We start from the raw sequence: 22,080 nt of genomic DNA, 5'->3' as shown, positions 1-22,080 counted from the left end.
GACCAGGGTGGGGGAAACTACCACCCCAGGAGCACACATCACTGCACACACTTGGAAGGGAGCAAAACCAGCTAAGTAGCATTGCACCAACCCTTCTGGCCCCAGTCCAACCTCTAATAAATGCATGCACACAAAGGAGGGGGGCCAGTGAAAACAATACAGAATTGCAACCCCAAGTCCTCAAGGCCTGACCATGACCCCAACCAAGGCAGAGACTGCCATCACACTCTAGAGGAACAGAACTCCCTCAGGTTTCTTGCTCCTGTCCCTTGTACAGTGACCCTACCACCAATAGGGTGGTGATGACCATTGAGCATACAACAAGCCCCTGCTGGAACTTGGCTCTGGCTCTAACACCTTCAGCTCCATCCCTACCTCCTACCAAGTCAGTGACTGCCAGCACACCCCAGGAGAAGATGCTGCCCATGCTCACTTCAGATCCACCTCTCCCACTAAAGCCACTGGGCACAAACAGACTGTATAGGGATTCTCCTACACAGAACACACCTTCAAGACCAAGATAGTTAACTGATTCACCTAACGTCATAGATAGAAAGTTAAAGAAAATTAGAAGACAGAGGAATATCTTTCAACTGAAAGAACAAGAAAATAATGCTTGAAAAAAAAAAAAACCTGAAGAAGCAATTTACAGAGATAAGTAATTTACCTGACAAAGAGTTCAAAGCAATAGTAATAAGAAACCTAATTGAACTTTGGAAAAGAATAGATAAACACAGTGAGAATTTTAACAGAGAATTGAAAAATGTAAAACTGAACTAGTCAGAGCTTAAGAATACAATAACTGAAATGAAAAGTATGCTAGATGGAATTAATAGCAGATTAGGTGACATAGAACATGTAAGTGATCTGGAAGATAGAATAAGGGTAATTACCCAATCAGAAACAGCAAAAAGAAAAACAAATTGTTAAAAATGAGAATAGTTTGAGGGATTTCTGTGACAACATTAAGTGTACTAATATTCACATTATAGGGGATTCCAGAAGGAGAAGAGAGAGAAAAGTGTCAAAAATGTATTTGATGAAATTATGGCTGAAAAATTCCCAAACCTGAAGAAGGAAATAAATACCCAGGTACAGGAAATATAGAAAGTTCCAACAAGATAAACCCAAAGAGACCCACACCAAGACATATCATAATTAAAATGACAAAAGTTAAAGATAAAGAGAGAATTTAATGGCAGTAAGAGAAAAAACAAAGTCACATACAAGGGAACCCACATAAGGTTATCAGCTGACTTTTCTGGAGAAATTTTGCAAGCCAGAAGAGTGTGGCATAATTTATTTAAAGTGCTGAAAGGAAAAAAACTACAACCTAGGATCCAGCAAGGTTATCATTCAGAATTTAAGGACAGATACAGAACTTATTAGGACAAGCAAAAACAAAAAGAGGTCAGAGGTCATCAATACTGAATAATCTTACAAGAAGTGTTTAAGGGTCTTCTTTAAAAAAGAAAAGGCTGGGACTTCCCTGGTGGTCCCCTACATTGGAATGTTAAGAACCCACCTTCCAATGTAGGGGACATGGGTTGGAACCCTGGTCGGGGAACTAAGATCCCACAAGCCATGGGGCAACTAAGCCAGCGTGCCACAACTACTGAGCCTGTGCACCACTACCAGAGAGGAGCCCAGGCACTGCAACTAGAGAAGCCTATGTGCCACATCAAAGAGCCCACATGCCACAATGAAAGATCCCTCATGCAGCAAAGAAGATCCTGTGTGCTGTAACTAAGACCCGATGCAGCCAAATAAATTGAAAGAAAGAAAGAAAGAAAGAAAGAAAGAAAGAAAGAAAGAAAGAAAGAAAGAAAGAAAGAAAGAAGGAAAGAAGAAAGAAAGAAAGAAAGAAAAGGCTACAACGAGAAAGAAATTATAGGAAGGGAAAAAACCACTGATAAAGGCAAATATACAGTTAAAGCTGTGGGTCAACCACTTAAATAAACTAGTATAAAGGTTAAAAGACAAAAATCTACTATAACTACAATAAACAGTTGATAGACATGAAGATGTAAAATATGACATTGATAACACAAAATGGGAGAGGTGCATAAGAAATGTAGAGCTTTTAGAATGCATTTGAACTAAAGTGACTATCAGCTTGAAACAAGTAGATATAATTCTAGAGAAACATATGAGCTCCATGGTAATCACAAATCAAAACCTGCAATAGATACACATAAACTGAAGAGAAAGAAACACAAATATAACACTAAAAAAAAAATCATCAAATGACAGGGAAGTGACTAAAAGAAGAAAAGAATGTGGAAGAAATACAAAAGCAACTGGAAAACAAATAAAATGGTAGTAATTCAAACCTATCACCTATCAGTAATCACTTTAAACGTCAATGGACTAACTGCTCCAATCAAAAGACATAAGGTGGCTGATTGAATGTTTTTAAATCTCCCTATATGCTGCCTCCAAGAGACTCACTTCAGAGCTAAAGACACAGACTGAAAGTGAGAGGATGAAAAAAGATATTTCATGCAAATGGAAATGAAAAGAAAGCTGGGGTAGCAATACTCATATTGGACAAAGTAGACTTTAAAACAAAGTCAATAATAAAAAAAACAAAGAAGGGCACTATATAATGATAAAGGGACCAATACAAGAAGAGGATATAAGATTCATAAACATATATGTACCTAATATAGGAACACCTAATTATGTAAAGCAAATATTAACAGACATAAAGGGAGAAATTGACAATAATACAATAATAGTAGGGGACTTTAACATCCCAGTTACATTAATGGACAGGTCATCCAGACAGAAAATCAATAAGGAAACAGAGGCCTTAAATGGCACATTACATCCATTGGACATAATTAACACCTACAGGACATTACATCAAAAAACAGCATAAAACACATTCTTTTCGAGTATACATGGAACATTCTCCAGGATAGATCACATGCTAGGCCACAAAAGAAATCTCAACAAATTTGAGAGGATAGAAATTATATCAAGAATCTTTTCTGACCATAACAGTATGAAACTAGAAATCAATTACAGGATGAAAAATGAGAAAAACACAAACACATGGAGACTAAACAGCAAGCTGCAAAATCTGGACAAAGCTGTGTTAATCATTCTCCCCCCAGAATACTCGTTAAAATAGGAATATAAAAACAATAACAAAACATCAAGGAGATAAGGGAGTATGTCATCAGTTAGCAGATAAGAGGGTCCATCACTTTTCTATGGGGGAGGGAAAAGTGTATGGAAGTGTAGAGACAAATGAAGCACAGTGGAGAAATACAAAGCCTAGATCAGTCATAGGAGAGGAAGCTGCATCAGAGGAGATGGTCTGCATGCTTTGTAGAACTCAAAGAGACCCTACCCTAGAGATGTCTCTAGCAAATAAAATGAAGGAAAAAAATAGAAGTGGAGTTGCAAGCAGAAGGGTTAGTTGAAGGTCATTATTTGGCAAATTATTTCCTAAACTAGAATGAAAACAGGAGGATGCATGTAATTGGTAGGAAGTCATAATTGAGACATCACATAACATAACATATTTGGTGTAATTTTTAAGAAATATTTTCAGAACTGATGCAAAGTGGTAATTCAGTGATAGTTGTTAACCAAAATGTACAATATGTTTTCCAAAATACATGTTAAAAATGTATCTGTAGAATAAATTCATCATTATTTCTGAAAACAACCAACTTGTATTTAAAATACAGTAAATAAGTTGTTTTCCTTCACTCTATCTTTTCTAATATTTTTAGAAAATATTATAATCTGTGGGTTTTTAAAATTTCTACGTGCATTTCCTGGCAGTCTCACATTTGCCTTGATTTCCATTTTCAGGTAGTGACTACGAGATGTAGGTTTTCACCTCTTCTCTCTCTCAACTATTTTATAGATTTTTCTGCTTAGCTGTCTTACTAATTAATCACAAAAAATAAATCATTCATGTCAACTCTAAATTGCTTACTTTGGAGCTATTTAAGCATGTTTTCTTTTTCTTCATATTCAGAGTAGAACTACATTTAATCTTTCTTTAAAAGAGCAAAAATTAAATTTAGTGCATTTTTAAATATCTTGAAAATAATTCTTTCTCTTGAAAACTATAATCATAATATTTTAATAGTCTTCATACTAATATCTGATGTTTTAAAATGTAGTTTCCAAAGCAAATTCTATACATTCTTATTAACATCTTCTGGTTTCAACTAACCCCAAATGTGATAAAATTATTTCTTCAATATTTAAACTCAATTATTCTATTGAAGCCCTTAGTCCTTCTCCTTTATGGAATCTAATTATTCAGGGATTTAATTACTTTTCTAGAAATGTTCAAGATCTTGGTTCTAGTTATTTACTGCCATTGGACTGAATCTCCGTCTTAGGTTCTGTGAAACACTAGTGCCTTCTGGGTATATTTTGAGTGTAGTGTCTAGAGAATATGACCACTCCTTATACTTCACTGTTATGAATATGATCCAATCCTTATCTTTTTTTCTGGATTAATATAATATTTTTGTAAATGTTCCCCCTATTTCACCCCTGCTCCATACTGCAGACAGAAGAGTTCTTTGAAAATATGTCAGGTTTTGTCCTTGGATTCCATTAGGCTCCAAGTAAAAGTCCAAGTCTTTTACAATGAGCCAAGCTATCTCTTTAACCTCACCTTCTAAAGTCCCCACTTCTTCATTACCATTGGTCTCTTTGGTACCCTTCAAACATGTCAAGTAAACTCCCACCTTAGGGTTTTTGCATTTCCTATTTCCTCTGCTTCAAAAGTTCTCTTTCAAGGTATCTATATTGTATGCTACCTCACTTCATGTTTCTCCTCAAATGTCAGCTTCTTAGTAAAACTTTCTCTGAATACTTCTAGATATGATTGAATTATCTACCCCAACTCCTACTAAGACCCATAACTCCCTAATTTTTGTTCATAATACTAATTACATTCCAACACATCATGTATTTTCTTTTTTTTGCTGTTGGTGATCATCTCCTATTAGAATATAAGCAAAGAAAGGCAAGGTTTGTACTAGGTTCTGTACTATGAACAGTGCTAAAGAAGCTCAATATATATTTGTGGAATAAATGAATTTTTTCACCGTTTTCTTAGGCTACTTCTGCCTGCTGATGCATTCCCCAAATTGCTTTCAAGCTTCATGACTATCAATTTGCTTAACGCACGTGAATTTTACTTTAATATCTATAATTCCCACATTATATTACATATCTCTCTATAAACCTTCTACAACTACCCAAACTCATGCCCTCTAAATCCAAACCTTTTATTTATTCAAATTATCCTCAGAGCTGTCTTCTTTCTAGTATACTAGAAAACTCTGATTATTTTTTATAATACATGTAATTCTACTACAATATATGGTTTTATAACTTCATTTATTATAACATGATCAATTAATTAAGGAATATGAATTGCATTTATTTCATAATTACTAGTTATAATGTGAATAAAATAGAAAGCCAGAACTTATGGGTAGTAATAAAACTTTAAGTGTTTTGTGTTTTTATAAAAATGTGTGATAAAAATGATAACAATGCAGACTTGTTCAGCGATGTGGTAGGATTTAGAAGTATGCAATTGTACTATAAAAAGCAAAAAAACAAAAAAAACTCCAGTATTGGCATTCCTATAGGAAAATAACACCATTATTTTGAGGATTAAATACTCTAAATCTCAATCTTTCTCTCCATTGGAACAATGATTTTATAAAATGATTTTCAATGTTCTGAGGTTTCTTAGGAATAAAACTATTGTCATAGCAAGAGTCTATTCTTAGCAGAACTAGCTGTACTATTACAATTGGGATCATGACAATTACTTCTTAAATATTCCCTTTTACATTATACTTCCACTTTATATCCCTTTACTGTTTCCTACTCTCTCCACAGAAAAAAGAAAGATTACATATAATAATAAAAATAATTAACATCTGAATAGCATTTTGACATTTTCAAAGCAGTTTTACTTATATTGCCTCATTTAATGTTAACAACAATGCTATAAATTGATATTATTTTCATTATTTAAAGAACGTGATGAGCCCCCGATTTCAAGAAAATACTGATAGTGTCAGACACAACTTAAGCCTGTTCTAGATATTATTTTTCCCTGTCCTGTCACTCTGCATAAGAATAAAGAAATAACATGTTTTTAAAATAATTTTATCCATATGACTGTTGTTTATGGTTATCTTTATTTTTCATAATCTATGAAGACATCAATGATAAGGTGAATAAACAAATAATATCTGTTGTATCTTGTATTAAAAATATTAAATTAAAACTGAAAAGTCAGGAAATATTCCTAGTAAGAATTATGAAAAAGTAAGTTTTAATCTGAGTTAACAAACTGACATAATCCTTGACAGACTGCCTTCAGTGTAAGCAGGATTTAATTAAGGTTACTATTGAGCTAGATATTCAAATAACTGAAGATTAAGGGAACATAATAAAGATATACAATCATATTTTCTGGATAAGTAAATCACAATATATTTATTTAGCACTGTCATGTGCAGCTATATTGGAAATGAAGCAAAAAGAAAAATATGCCCCCTGTATATATACTTACCAAAATATGCCCCCATATTTTGAGCCGTGGAAAATATTAATAAAAGCTCTATAACAAAAAAATGAGTACATGTAAAGCCCTGCATTCCACAATCTGTTCACACACCATTGTCAACCTTCATAAATCCACCTAGCAGGGACCCGACCACCCAGTGGTTCAGAAACTGTGGGAAGATGAAAAACAACAGTACTCGTCATTGAACAAAAATGCAGCATCATAAAACAAACCAAGAAAACAAGTCTGTCTAATTAAAATTTTGATATTTTATCATAGATTTTTACATTAATTTTTATTTTTCAAAATACTTCATTAAGAATATTTTATCTTGTTTACTGAGATTTTTGGTACACGCCCTTCAATCTGGCACCTCATCTTAATCCCAGCCCTGTCTCCAGGTACATTTATAAGTATCACTGAAAAAAGATGACTGAAAAGCTGTAACTATAGATTGAAATAATCTACCTCAACAACAAAAAGTGCATGTTCTATTACACCATAGAATATTAAGCTAATGAGTTCTTATGTCACACTTCCAAATCTAAATCTTAACTTCACAACTTAAGCAATGTCACAAGGATGATTACTGCAGCATAGTTTGGAGAATATGTCTCTCAATTTAGAGATTATTGTTAGAAATACTATAGATACATTACAAAGAATTAAGTCTATAACCATAAACCTGGCAACATTTCCATAATATAGTAGGTAACTGAGAAAAACAATCCAAAATATATCAGTATTATGCTAATATTGTAAAATTAATGATAATAAATCATTCTGATCATACACATATCTATACAACAATGTGTGACATTTTAAAAAGTTATATTTGAAGAGATAAAGAGGAAGCAAAGGTGTAAATAAGCCAAATTTCTAAATGACATTTTAAAATAAATGTCCATACAAACAGAGCATGCATGTTATGATTTCATTTATATAAGTGTAAATGTGTTTGAATATGGTATTGAAGAGATACTTGAAATGGTGGTCACAAAAATGTTAATTGTGATAACATCAAAGTTGTGGGATTTAAGGTAAATGTTTTCCAAGTAAATGTTGAATTTTTTCACAATTAATATATATTATTTCTATGACCAAAAATTTTAAATGTTTTATAAGATCACATAGCAGCAACTGCACTTGAGCTTCAAAAATGAATTTGAGGTCTTTGTTCAAAATGACAGACTGAGCATGAGCTGTAATTCCCTTAGTATTAAAAAATAAACATTAAATGCATAATTATATACTCTGTTGAAAAAGGAAAAACATTTTGTGTGTGTGGTGAGGATGCAGAGCTCTTGACACTGGTTGTTCATGGGAAGCTTCTCTCAGAGAAGAATATTTAATGGTAAACAGAAGTATGAGGAGGATCCAGCCATATATTTTTGTGACAAGAATAGTTGGGAAATAACTGTCCAAATAGAAATAAGCACATGTGCAAAGATCAGAAATCCTGAGGGAGAAAAGAGAAGCTGACCAGAGATTTGGATAACCAGAGAACAATGAAAAGGCTGGACATTGGGAGGAATGGGCAGGGCCAGATCTCCCAAGGTACCTGTGGACTTGTTAAGGAGTTTAGTTTTTTTTTTTTGAGTTTAGATGTTATTAGAAGAGCAATGGTAAATCAGTAAGCAGATTTAACTGGAGAACCAATGAACTTCAGTTTGTGTTTTGAAAAGAGTATTCCAGCAGCTATGTAAGTACCCGACTGGAAGGCAGAAGTAGTGGACACTGAGAACCTACAAAGGAGGCTATCACAGTACCCAAGTGGGAAGTTATGGTGACTTGCTCAGAGATTGATGTCAGTGTGAAGGGAATGAAGCAGACAAAACCAAGATATATTTTGGAGTTAACCCTGAAAAACTTACTGATATTCAGGTGTAAAAGGGATACAAAGTATTAAGTATAATGTCTACGTTTGTCACTCCAATGAATCCTCGTCTGATTTATGGAGAGAGAAGGAAATGGAAAAGAAACAGTTTTAGAGTCATTGGGAATGAGGCAGGTGGGCAAAGGAAACTGAGAGTTCTAGTTTGGGTATGGTAAGTAGAAGAAGCCAAAAAGATGGCTCAATACATGAATGTAGAGTTCAGAGAAAGGTCATGGTTTATTTGTTTTTGTAATCTCCCAATGGCTAAAACTAATTTTGTTTCACAAGTTCATAACATTTTACTTGGAAATTTTACCTGTAGAAAGTTATATTTAGGAAATAAAAGTGTGGACATAAATTCATTTATAATAATTTCATCATACATGATAGCAAAGAAATTAGGTGAATGTGCATAAATAATAAACAATACTACAAAGAAAAGTCAGACAGGATTTGGTGATTTGTTAGATGGTGCTAAGGGCATTGTTTTATGATAAAGTTAGTATTACAAGCTAGAGCTGAAGAAAAATGTATTATAGAAAGCTCTTTGTACTTTTTCCTTCCTTCTGTTGTTTATACCTATGATAAACAATATATTTACATATTTTAATACCATATTTCAGAAAAATATAAAAATTTTGTATAAAATTAAAACACAAAAGAGTTTGTTCTTATAAGTAGCATTTGGAAATGATTTTTATAATACTATTTGCATAAAAATAACTTGAAATATAGAAATACTTCAAAATGACAAAAGTTAATTATCTTATTTTTTTATCCATTCATCCACCCTGTCTTTTTGTTTGTTTGTTTGTTTTTTTGTTTGTTTCTTTTTTGGCAGTATGCGGGCCTCTCACTGTTGTGACCTCTCCCGTTGCAGAGCACAGACTCTGGACGCACAGGCTCAGCGGCCATGGCTCACGGGCCTAGCCGCTCCACGGCATGTGGGATCTTCCCGGACCGGGGCACAAACCCGTGTCCCCTGCATTGGCAGGCAGGCTCTCAACCACTGTGCCACCAGGGAAGCCCCACCCTGTCTTTTGATTGGAGCATTTAGTCCATTTACAGTTAAAGTAAATGTATAAAGTATATGTATATGTATAGCCGATTTGCTTTGTTATAAAGCAGAAAATAACCATTGTAAAGACCATTGTAAAGCAATTATACCCCAATAAAGATGTTAAAAAAATAAGAATAAATAAAAGGAGGAGACAACTGCAAAAATAATAAAAAGTTAAAAAAATAAAGTAAATGTTGATAGGTATGTAATTATTTACATTTTGTTACTTGTGTTCTGATTGTTTTTGTAGCTCTTCTCTGTTCCTTTCTGCTTCTCTTTTTATCTTCCCTTGTGATTTGATGATTTTCTTTAGTGTTATGTCTGTATTTCTTTTTCTTTATTTTTTGTATATCTGTTATATTTTTTGTTTTGTTTTGTGGTTACCATGAAGGTCATACATAAGCAATCTATTTTAAGTTGATAGTGACTTAAATTTGAGTGCATTCTCAAAGCAGCACATTTCTACTGCCCCTCCATCATTTAATGCTTTTGATGTCATATTTTACATCTTTTTATTTTGTGTGACTCAACTATTTTAGGGATAAATGATTTTACTGTGTTTGTCTTTTAACCTTCATGCTAATTTTATAGATGTTTGATCCACTACCTTTACTGTATATTTGCTTTTATCGTGAGATTTTTTTTCTTTCATAAGTTTCTTGTTTCCAGTTATGGCCTTTTTTTTTCCATTTAAAGAAGTCCCTTTAAGGTCAATCCCCTCAGCCTCCACCACCACGACCCCTTTGCCAGCACTCCAGCACCACCTTGGGCCGGCAATCCTCTATGGGAGGGAGCAAAGTGGCCAGTGGCTGGATGGGTAGCTGATGGGGCAATGGGGACAGCAGTGGGGCAGCCTGTTGTCCTGCATACTGGAAAGTGACATCTCCATGGGGCCAGCCTGTAGTACCCATGCATTCTAAGGTGGACAGCAAATTCTGTGTTTATCAGAACACTTCCACTGCTGTACTGAGGGCACATGTATTTTCAGTGGGACTTGAAATTCCTGGAGAACTGCTTTTGGTAAAAAGCTGGCAACAATTTCTTTAATATCCATGTCTTAATTTTTTGTTTTGTTGTGTTTCAGAAAGACATCAAGAAACTATGAACAACTTTGGTAATGAACAGTTTGACTGCCATTTCCTGAATAAAGCCTTTACTGCAAGGACATTCTGGACAAAAACAAATTAATGAAATTTCTTGTTCTGATGATAAGGCTGCCTTCTATGTTGTAGGCCTGGGAGACATTCTAAAGAAATAACTGAGATGGTTAAAAGCTCTTCCTCTGGTCATCCCCTTTTATGCAGTCAAATGCAGTGATAGCAGAACCACAGTGAAGACCTTAGCTTCCATCAGAACAGGATTTGACTGTGCCTGCACGACCGAAATACAATTGGTGCAGAGTCTCAGGGTGCCTCCAGAGACATGCGAATTCTTGTAAACAAGTGTCTCAGATTAAGTATGTTGCCGATAATGGAATCCAGATGATGACTTTTGATAGTGAAGTTGAGTTGATGAAATTTGCCAGGGCACATCCAAAGGCAAAATTGGTTTTGTGTGTTGCCACTGATGATTCCAAAGCAGTCTGTCACCTCAGTGTGAAATTTGGCACCAGAGTCAAAACTAGCAGGCTCCTTTTGGAATGGGCAAAAGAGCTAAATATTGACGTCATTGGTGTCAGCTTCCACATGGAAAATGTCTGTACCGATCCTGAGACTTTCATGCAGGCCGTCTCTGATGTCTGCTATGTCTTTGACATGGTAGCTGAGGTTTATTTCCACATGTATTTGCTTGATGTTGGTGGTGGCTTTCTCGGATCTGAGGATGTTGTGTTTGAGCTGATTCCTTCAGGCATGCTGGTGGGTGGGGTTGGCTACAAAGCCCAGCCTCAACTACTGCTATTATGCTGGTGGGAGTGACTAGCCCCCAGCCAGCTGTCTATGAGGCCTGGCTGTAACTGCTGCAGCTGTATTGATAATGCAGGGCTGGCCCCTGAATGACTGGCTGCAAGACCTGATGACATCTGTCACAGGAACGCTGGTGTGGGGGGCTGGCCAGGGTGGGAGCTACTTTGGAGGGAGACCAGTGCTGGCAGAGGCTGCCCACCAGGTGGAGCAAGGCTGGCTCCCTGGAGCAAGAGCCACTTTGAAGGGGCACTAGTCCTGACCAGGGTGGCCTGCCGGGTAGGGGAGAGGGGGAGTCACTTAGGAGGGGCTGACCAGGGTGGATTGTTTGGATGGGGGAGTCCTCAGGGGAATGCCAGGACTGAGTACATAGTGTTAGGCTGATGAAGAGTGAGAGAAATGGTACCCACCAGCACCAGGCCAGCTAGGCAGAAGGACTGCTTCAAAAAAATGGAGCTGCCAGCATTTTTGTCCATGGAGAAAGTCCCACCAGATCCCTGCCCTTCTGGTACACTCCCTAAATTTAGCAAATGAATCTCCTTCTTATATGACCTGGATGTTTTTTCAAGCCATTGCCTCTGTGCTGGGACTTGGAGCAAGTAAGTTTGTGTATGAGCCCTTCAAGAGTAGAGTCTTGGCTTCCCACAACCCTCAGGCTCTCCTAAATATAAGCCCCATATTTTTCAAATGCAGAAGTATGGGAGCTCATCTTCCAGTGCAAGTCTCGCCTGGTAGGGAGGCCAACATGGGGCTAGACTCCTTGATCTTCGGGAGACCTCTGCAGGTCCTTAACTGTAGGAAATCTGTCCTGCTAGTCTTCAGGTTGTTCTCAGAGACATATAGTTGTTCTATATGTAGTTGTAGTTTCCATGTGTCCTTGGGATGACGTGAGCTCAGGATCTTCCTACTCCACCATCTTGATCCAGACACTCCAGTATCTCATTTTTTTAATTTCTCTTTTTTATTACTAGTTAGGTTAACCTTTTTTATAATGTATTTATTAGCTCATGCATTTTTAATTGTGAATGTACTTGTGAATCAATGCTGATTTTTCTTTTTTTTAAACTTTTGATCCCCTTCACTCATTTATACCACCCCCACCTCTTGCCTCCAGCAACCACCAATCTGTGGTCTTTATCTATGAGCTTGGATTTTTATTTTGTTTTGTTATCTTTTTATTCCACGTATAAGATAGATCAGATGGTATTTGTCTTTCTCTGCCTGACTTATTTCACTTAGCACACTATTCTCTTGAAGCCAAAGCATGGAGAAGAGTTCCCTTGTTGTTGTTTGTGTTGGGTGTATATATGGGTTTTTTTTCTGACCTATTAAAAATATAGGCACTCACTTTTATTTATAAGTACTATTATGTCATTAGTTGGAATAAGAGTATCCTAGTGCAGTGCCTTGATCATAGGAGGCTCCAATAGCCAGAAGTAAGTGCATAAGTAATTTGGGAAGCAAAAATACAGAACTAGGAACCAGTGGCCTTGGCACAGCCATGATGCTTTGAAGAAATGAACCAACCTGCCTTGGGTTACTTGCAGAGGTACTCTTCAGATGTCATTAGAAACTGTTTCCAGGAGAACAATTTCCACACTATGGCAGATGAAAAAGATAGTCACCCAGCATCACAACCTCAAAAGGCATGACAGAAATTTGTCACATACCCAAGAAGAAGGCAGACACAGAAGTGAGAAGTCCTTCAACTACCATCTTACTCCTGCCTCACAAAGCCACAAGGACAGAAGAGCCACAGCCAAGAGCCCTGCCACCCTCTGTACCACGCTGAGTTTCATCAACTAAGACTGCTTTAATTTCACTTCCTGTAGAGACTAGAAGAATAATTTCTGAATCAGTACATTTTTTTATTTCCCATGAAAATTTATAGAACTTATATGAGGGTTTTTTTTTTTTAATGTACAGCTTTGGGACTAAACTAAAAAATATTCTTCTGCTTCATTTAAATCAACAAAGGCCACTTGTGCTTATAAGATATAGTTTGAAAGATCATGCACTGGAAAGGATTTTGGCAAGTACGGATAAAACCTGATTCTATACTTATTTGGAATTCAGCACTAACCTTTCATAATCTAATGCAAATAAACATCTATTGAAATACAAGTAAAATGATACACTCAGTTTCTACTGTAAAAGTTAGAGTTTGGCAGCTCGTTAACTGCAAAGGAAAAAAGATTACTAGAAGCTTTTTAAATAATTGAAATAAGTAATGGATGCCATAAGCCTCCTCAAATTGTGTAAAAGATTTATAGTTTGATCCTGCCAAATGATAACTGGCAGTCTATTAATCTGCGTGAAAAATGAGATATGTTATTTTCTGCATAATGTAACTTGCATAACAATGAAAAGTGTTTGCTAAGGAATGCTTCTGCTTTAGTTCTTGTTCACTCTCTTTAACTCCAGAAAGTGTGTTTAATGTAAACCCTTGGATTGATATTATGCTGACAATCTTCATGTAGTACTATGAACTGATTAGACTAAGCACTAGACTCAGAGTAAAAAGTATTTAAATACAGTACCAAAGTATTCATTATTTTGCTGTATGACTGCAGACAGCTCTGTCTTTGGACAGACCCCCAACTCTCCAATTTATCTTGATAATTAACATAACTTGCTATTAAGCATAAACTTCATTGGATAAAAATCAAGCTCTCATTACAGTTTCCCATGATATCTTTGACAGCACCACACAGTGATGGTAATTTTGATATATAATATAATCCATTTTACCAAAAACATTTATTGAGGGTTCCACATGTGTCTAGAGCCATTCTAAGAGTTTTACTCATTTAATCTTCTCATGAACCTAAAGACGAGATCCTATTATGAACCCCTGTTTGGAAAAGAGGAAATTGAGCCAGAGAGATGTTATGTAACTTATCCAAGGTCAAAGCTGCTAACGTGTGGAGTCTATATTTTATGCCAGGCAGTTTGACTCAAGAGAGATCAAACCTAAGGCCAAATGGATAATACTCTAGGCACACTCTGTTTATCTTTTGAGGATCAGACTTTGTCCTAAGCACTTTGCACACAATAACTCATTACATTTAGTAATGAAAATAAAAACAAAAATAAACAAATGGGACCTAATTAAACTTAAAATCTTTTGCACAGCAAAGGAAACCATAAACAAGATGAAAAGACAACACTCAGAATGGGAGAAAATATTTGTCAGTGAAGCAACAGACAAAGGATTAATCTACAAAATATACAAACAGCTCATGGAGTCCAATATAAATAAAACAACCCAATCAAAAAATGGGCAGAAGATCTAAATAGACGTCTCTCCAAGGAGGCACAAGAAAGGATGCTCAACATTACTGATTATTAGAGAAATGCAAATCAAAACTACAATGAGATATCATCTCACACCAGTCAGAATGGCCATCATCAAAAAATCTAGAAACAATAAATGCTGGAGAGGGTGTGGAGAAAAGGGAACACTCTTGCACTGCTGGTGGGAATGTGAATTGGTTCAGCCACTATGGAGAACAGTATGGAGGTTCCTTAAAAAGCTACAAATAGAACTACCATATGACCCAGCAATCCCACTACTGGGCATATACCCTGAGAAAACCGAAATTCAAAAAGAGTCATGTACCAAAATGTTCATTGCAGCTCTATTTACAATAGCCCAGAGATGGAAACAACCTAAGTGCCCATCATTGGATGAATGGATAAAGAAGATGTGGCACATATATACAATGGCATATTACTCAGCCATAAAAAGAAACGAAATTGAGCTATTTGTAATGAGGTGGATAGACCTAGAGTCTGTCATACAGAGTGAAGTAAGTCAGAAAGAAAAAGACAAATACCGTATGCTAACACATATATATGGAATTTAAGAAAAAAAATGTCATGAAGAACCTAGGGGTAAGGCAGGAATAAAGATGCAGACCTCCTAGAGAACGGACCTGAGGTTATGGGGAGGGGGAAGGGTGAGCTGTGACAGGGCGAGAGAGAGTCATGGACATATACACACTAACAAACGTAGTAAGTTAGATAGCTAGTGGGAAGCAGCCGCATGGCACAGGGATATTGGCTTGGTGCTTTGTGACAGCCTGGAGGGGTGGGATAGGGAGGGTGGGAGGGAGGGAGACGCAAGAGGGAAGAGATAAAGGAACATATGTATATGTATAACTGATTCACTTTGTTATAGAACAGAAACTAACACACCATTGTAAAGCAATTATACCCTAATAAAGATGTTAAAAAAAAAATCTACAAACAGTAAATGCTGGAGAGGGTGTGGAGTAAAGGGAACCCTCTTGCACTGTTGGGGAGAATGTAAATTGATACAGCCACTATGGAGAACAATATGGAGGTTCCTTAAAAAACTAAAAATAGAACTACCACATGACCCAGCAATCCCACTACTGAGCATATACCTCGAGACAACCATAATTCAAAGGACACATGTACCCCAATATTCACTGCAGCACTATTTACAATAGCCAGGACATGGAAACAACCTAAATGTCCATTGACAGATGAACAGATAAAGAAGATGTGGTACCTATATACAATGGAATATTACTCAGCCATAAAAAGGAACAAAATTGGGTCATTTGTAGAGGTGTGGTTAGACCTAGAGTCTGTCATACAGAGTGAAGTAAGGCAGAAAGAGGAAAAACAAATATTGTGTATTAACACATATATGTGGAATCCAGAAAAATGGTACAGATGAACCTATTTGCAAGGCAGGAATAGAGACACAGAAGTAGAGAACGGACATGTGGACACGGTGGGGGAGGAGAGGGTTGGACAAACTGGGAGATTAAGAATGATATATATACACTACCATACGTAAAATAGATAGCTAGTGAGAACATGCTATAAAGCACAGGAAGCTTACCTCAGTGTTCTGTGACAATCTAGATGGGTGAGGTAAGGGGGTGGGAGGGAGGTCCAAGAGGAGGGGAGTATATGTATACATATAGCTGACTCACTTCATTGTACAGCAGAAACTAACACAACATTGTAAAGCAATTATACTCCATTAAAGAAAAGTTTAAAAAAAAAACCTATTACACAGAATTAACCCAATTTCAGAATTTAAAAAACAAAAAAGTATCAGACGTTTAGTAACTTGCTTATAATCATATTATGCAATAATTAGTGAAGCCTGAATTCATCTGCCTGATTCAAAAGCTCATGCTATTGACAAGAAGAGTGTATGGCCAGCTTCAGTTTACTCCAACTTTATGAGATGTATTAAATAGAGAAATCACAGCTATTTACCCAAGTCAAACTACTTTTTTTCTTTTTTTTTGATATCAAAAATCAAATAGACTGCACAGTAAAAGGAAAAATAGACAAATGTGCTAGGAATGAAAATATATCAGTTATACAGACTCCAAAATTACAGCCAAACCCTCAGGGTGTTGAAATCCCTCTGACCTGCCTGAGCTTGTTTAAGAGAAATACTGGCCCTGGGAGTCCATTCAAGCCTCCAGGCAAAGCTCACTGTGTATAGGCACTTCAAAAAGGAGACGGGGAAGGACAAGAGAAGAACATCTATATATATATATATATATATATATATATATATATATATATATATATATATATATATATATATATATATATGTCAGCCAAAGCACTGTCTACTGCATGCTGCAGAATGCAAAAGAAATCAACTGTATCTCTATATGTAGTCAGTTATCAAAGATTCCAGGTAACAGTGCAGCCATAATGTGGGGTACAAATGTAGCTCTTAACTTTGGCCAAGATGGTCACCTTATCACTGTTACTTTTGGCCTGCACTCTGCAATTACAGCTAACATCAAGTCACCAACGTGTTAAGGTTTTTCTTCCATATTGTTTCCCACTAGGTAAGCTCCATATTTATTTTTCTATTTTCAGATTTTTTGGAATGTATATATATGTACACAGAAAAGAATTCTTTTTGCATAAATTATTCAAAGTCAGCCAGACAAACCAATAATAAAAAAAGCTGATTAGAAAAGAAATACTATTGTTAATCAACTTTAAAGTTCAGAAATCAAATGGTGCATAACAATTGCTGATAACTCTGCAACATTAACTTGCTTTTTGGAGTGGATTGTTTTTTAAGATAGTGTTCATCTGCTGATACATCTGCCATTAAAGCTCATGGATACAGAGGCTTTCTCTAAGCTTTACTATCCAAATAGCTCCCCCCTATGCAAGGGGTCACAAACTCATTTAGCTCTGTACCTTAGACTTCAAAGTAAGTGATTTTTATCAAATTCTAGATCTTGGACCACTTCATTGTACAGCAGAAACTAACCACTTCCTTCCCCCAAATGCATGTAGAAAATAAGTATATTCTTCCTCTTTTTACTTACTTCCTGACAAGAATTCTAGCAGGGAACTGCGTTTCTGACTCATAATTGCTATAGCAGTATGCTTCTGAATTTTATCTTTAATAGAGAAACAAAAAGAGAATGACAGCACCATGATTTTCTATTCTTTATTCCCATAACAGACTGAAAAAACCCAACCCCGATTAAAATTAAATTTGTCAAAAGACATTACACAGCAACATTCTTTGAATATATACGCCTGCAAAAAATAATTTCAATAGCAAACCACAGAGACATATCTATGTGTCTGATTTCAAGTGTATTTTATCAGATACATTTAAACTATCATGGGAATAATCATGAAGCAAACAAATTATTAGTTGCAAAACAAGTGGAAACTCTTCAGTTTCATTTGTAAAATAATGGTAATATTATTCACCTTAAAGAGCTATCATGAGGATTAAATGAGACCATGTGTGCAAAGTATTTAACATAGTGCTGGTACACACTGGGCACATAATAAGTGTTAAGTATTAATACTGAGTAGGACTGTTACCCACACAATCTCCTTAAGAGTGATTGACAATATGACTCCAAGTACCACTAAATATGAACAGCTTCCACATGTGTATTTCTAGACTATAAATGCCTCTGAACTTCAGAAAAATATGTAACAACTGTACATCTCTACTTGGATGTTTCTAAAGCTCTATTTCCAGTTCAGTGTGCTGGAAATAGAGTTTTACATTTTCATCAAACCAAACATAATTCACCTCCATTCAAAAATCTGTGAGTTGTCCTAGATTTTCTCTCTTTTACATCACACACCTAATGTTTCCTAGTTCTGTTGATTGAACTTTCTAAATATATTCCATGTCTATATCTCCTTATCCATATTACCACTGCCATTGGTGTAGTTCAAGATCTGATCATTTCTTGCCTGGATTCTTGCCATCCTTTTTAATTGGTTTTTCAGCTTCCATGTGTGCCCCCTTCAGCATATCTTCTACACTGCCACTAAAGCTGCCAAATGTAAATCTGACCATGTTACTCACTGACAAAATACTTCAGTGACTCCCGATTACCTGCAGAATAGAGACCAAATTCTTTCATGTCTGGATCTCTTGGAAGACAATAAATATCACCTTCTTACCTTCCAAATTGGAAAGGTAATAAGAAATAAAATAAGAATGAGAAATAGGTAACTAAAACACCTCCTTTATTACTGATGAAGCTACGATGAATATATAGTTTATACTTGCAGTCAAGTGTGTCTCTTAACCTTGAATCCTATAATCAGAAAACTTACCCTCCCAGCCCCAGGCAGAGTTAAACTAGAGCAAGTCTTCCCACCCTGGAGAAGGTGCTCCCTGCTGGCAGTACACTTCAAGAGGAAGAATGGTTTACCCTAGGAGTTTTACAGTTTCAGGTCTTATGTTTAAGTCTTTAATCCATTTTGAGTTGATTTTTGTGTATGATTTAATATAAGTATACAATTGCATTCTTTTGGATGTGGATATCCAGTTTTCCCAACACTATATGTTGAAGAGACTATCCTTTGAGTATTCTTGGTTCCCTTGTTGACTGGTGATGTACACCTGAGTTTATTTTGGGGCTGTCTATTCTGTTGCATTGGTCTATATGTCTGTCTTTACACCAGATATTAGTCTTGGCAATGACTTCTTGGATATGACACCAAAAGCATAGGTAACAAAAAACAAAAAAATAGATTAGTGGGACTGCATCAAATCAAAAAGCTTCTACAAAGCAAAGAATGGTGAACACAATAAAAAGGCAACCTATGGAATGCAAGAAAATATTTGCAAACTGTATATCGGAGAAAAGGTTAATGTCCAAAACACACGAGGAGCTCCTCCAACTTAATGGTAAAACAAATAAATGACACAATTTTTAAAAATGGGCAGAGGACTTGAATAGACATTTCTCAAAGAAGATATACAAATGGTCAACAGTCACATGAAAAGATACTCAACATGACTAATCATCAGAGAAATGTAAATCAAAATCACAATGAGATATCACCTCACACTTGTTAGGATGGCTGTTACCAACAAAACAAAACAAAACAACAACAAAAGAAATGACAAGTGTTGATGAGGATGTAGAGAAATTGTGCACTGTTGGTGGAAATGTAAATGGTGCAGTCACTATGGAAAACAGCATGGAGTTTCCCCAAAAGATTAAAAATAGTAATACCATATGATCCAACAACCCTAATTATGGGTATTTATCCAAAACAAATGAAATAACTGTCTCAAAGAGATATCTGCAATCCCATGTTCCCAACATTATTCACAGTAGCCAAGATGTGGAAGCAACCTATTATCCATCAATGGGTGAATGAATAAAGAAAATGTAGTATACATATCAAATGAAAATATGTAGTATATATATTAGCCCTGAAAAAAGGAAGAAAATACTGCCATATTTGGCAGTATGGATTAATCTCAAGGACATTATGCTAAGTGAAATAAACCACTCATTGAAGGACATACTGCATGATACCACTTATATGAGGTATCTAAAATAGTCAAACACATAAAAACAGAGAGTAGAATGGTGGTTTCTCAGGGCCGAGGGGAGGGGGAAATGGGGAGTTGGTTTTCAATAGGTATAAAATTTCAGTTATGCAAGATAATTAGCTGTTAGATATCTGCTGTATAGCATTGATTCTATAGTTGACAATCCTGTGTTTTGCACTTAAAAATTGTAAAGAAAATAGATCTTTACCACAGTGAAAAATCTTATGACAGTGAAAAAAAATTAAGTTTAAAAAGAGGAGGAATGGTGAAGATATGCCAATACTTCCATTTAAATATATCTAAATTTACCTCTCAAAGAGGTGGTTCCACACAACCTCCTTAGAGTAGAGTGAGTTAGTAAGGCTGGGTATGTCACCCGGTGGAGCTCCTGTCACTTGGAAGAAAAATCAGGTATGCTCTTCCCTAACAAGGAGTCTGGCAGACCAAGGCCTTTGTGATCTGACCTGTAGCAGCTACTCCTATAGCCTCATCCTCTGACACTCCCTGTCACTCAATGTAGGTTCTGCTATCAGTTTCAAAGTGTGTTTCATAAATTGTTAAAAGGTTATAAACCAGGGCTTCCCTGGTGGCACAGTGGTTGACAGTCTGCCTGCCAATGCAGGGGACATGGGTTGGTGCCCCAGTCTGGGAAGTTCCCACATGCCGTGGAGCGGCTGGGCCTGTGAGCCATGGCCACTGAGCCTGCGTGTCTGGAGCCTGTGCTCCACAACGGGAGAGGCCACAACAGTGAGAGGCCCACGTACCACAAAAAAAAAAAAAAAAAAAAAAAAAAAGGTTATAAAAAAGAAGGGTGGTAATAGAAGAAATTCTGTGATCTAGAAATTTTGCAAAGTGCTGGATCAAATAAAGAGCTTTCTTCACTGTAAGTACTTTCAGATCCTTTAATATGCTAATGGGTATTGTGACTTTCCAGGAAGGGGATAGACAATACATGTGTTACCAGATCATCTTACAGGATGTTTTCTGAGGCATACTTTGGAAACTGCTACTGTAGTAAAAACATTTCACTCACAGTTTTGAATATATCTTGTTCTCTCATGTCTCTAAACCACTGGACATGATGTCCCCACTGCTTCCGCTCCTTAATCAACTCCCCACAGCTCTTTAAGGCTAGATCCAAGAATCACCTGTTTAACCTTTTTCAGTCCTTAGACTTTCCTCCTTATTTTCCTACTTCTGTATTTCTTTACAGCTTCAGGCTCTTACAATCATATGAATTTTCACTTTGTATTACTGTTGGCTTCATTTGATTTTCCATCTTACCAAATTGAAGATACTGGAGTGTAGAAAATATTTTATCTTTGTATCTTAAAATGTTAGGCATTTGATAAATCATTGTAGAAAGAAGAATGCACTTGGACTTGGGTGTCAGTTCTAATTTAACATGATGCTCTGTGCCTGCTACCTGCTTGGCTCCCAACCCTTGTCTCAACCCCCTGCCCAGTGCTGAATTCCAGTCACCCTCAGCCCTGTTTCTTTTCTCTCTGGCTTTCCCATATACTGTTCTCTCTTTCTGGAACCCCCTAAAGCTTCTGTCCACTGAACAACTTATTTATTTTTCATGCATTTTAGTCCTTCTAAGATCTCCCAAAATGAGATAAAATGTTTTTGCACAGATCTCAAAGTACAGTTTATCTATCTTCAACATATGTTATTGCAATTGCTTATTATTTTACTTATTTATTTATTTTTTGCGATACTCGGGCCTCTCACTGTTGTGCCCTCTCCCGTTGCGGAGCACAGGCTCCAGACGCACAGGCTCAGCGGCCATGGCTCACGTGCCCAGCCACTCTG

General features: G+C 36.3%; 1 protein-coding gene and 1 pseudogene across 1 annotated transcript in view; one reads left to right on the top strand and one right to left on the bottom strand.

Moving 5' to 3' along the window:
• CNBD1 (cyclic nucleotide binding domain containing 1) overlaps nt 1–22,080 on the bottom strand; it is a 397,045-nt gene that overhangs the window by 135,574 nt on the left and 239,391 nt on the right. The window lies entirely within an intron of this gene.
• Nucleotides 10,612–11,426, top strand: LOC132508392 (ornithine decarboxylase-like; annotated as a pseudogene).

The sequence above is a fragment of the Lagenorhynchus albirostris genome, chromosome 17 (assembly GCF_949774975.1).
Source record: "Lagenorhynchus albirostris chromosome 17, mLagAlb1.1, whole genome shotgun sequence".
NCBI lineage: Eukaryota > Metazoa > Chordata > Mammalia > Artiodactyla > Delphinidae > Lagenorhynchus > Lagenorhynchus albirostris.
The sequence above is the reverse complement of the archived record's forward strand: the minus strand, read 5'-3'. Positions and strand labels throughout refer to the sequence as shown.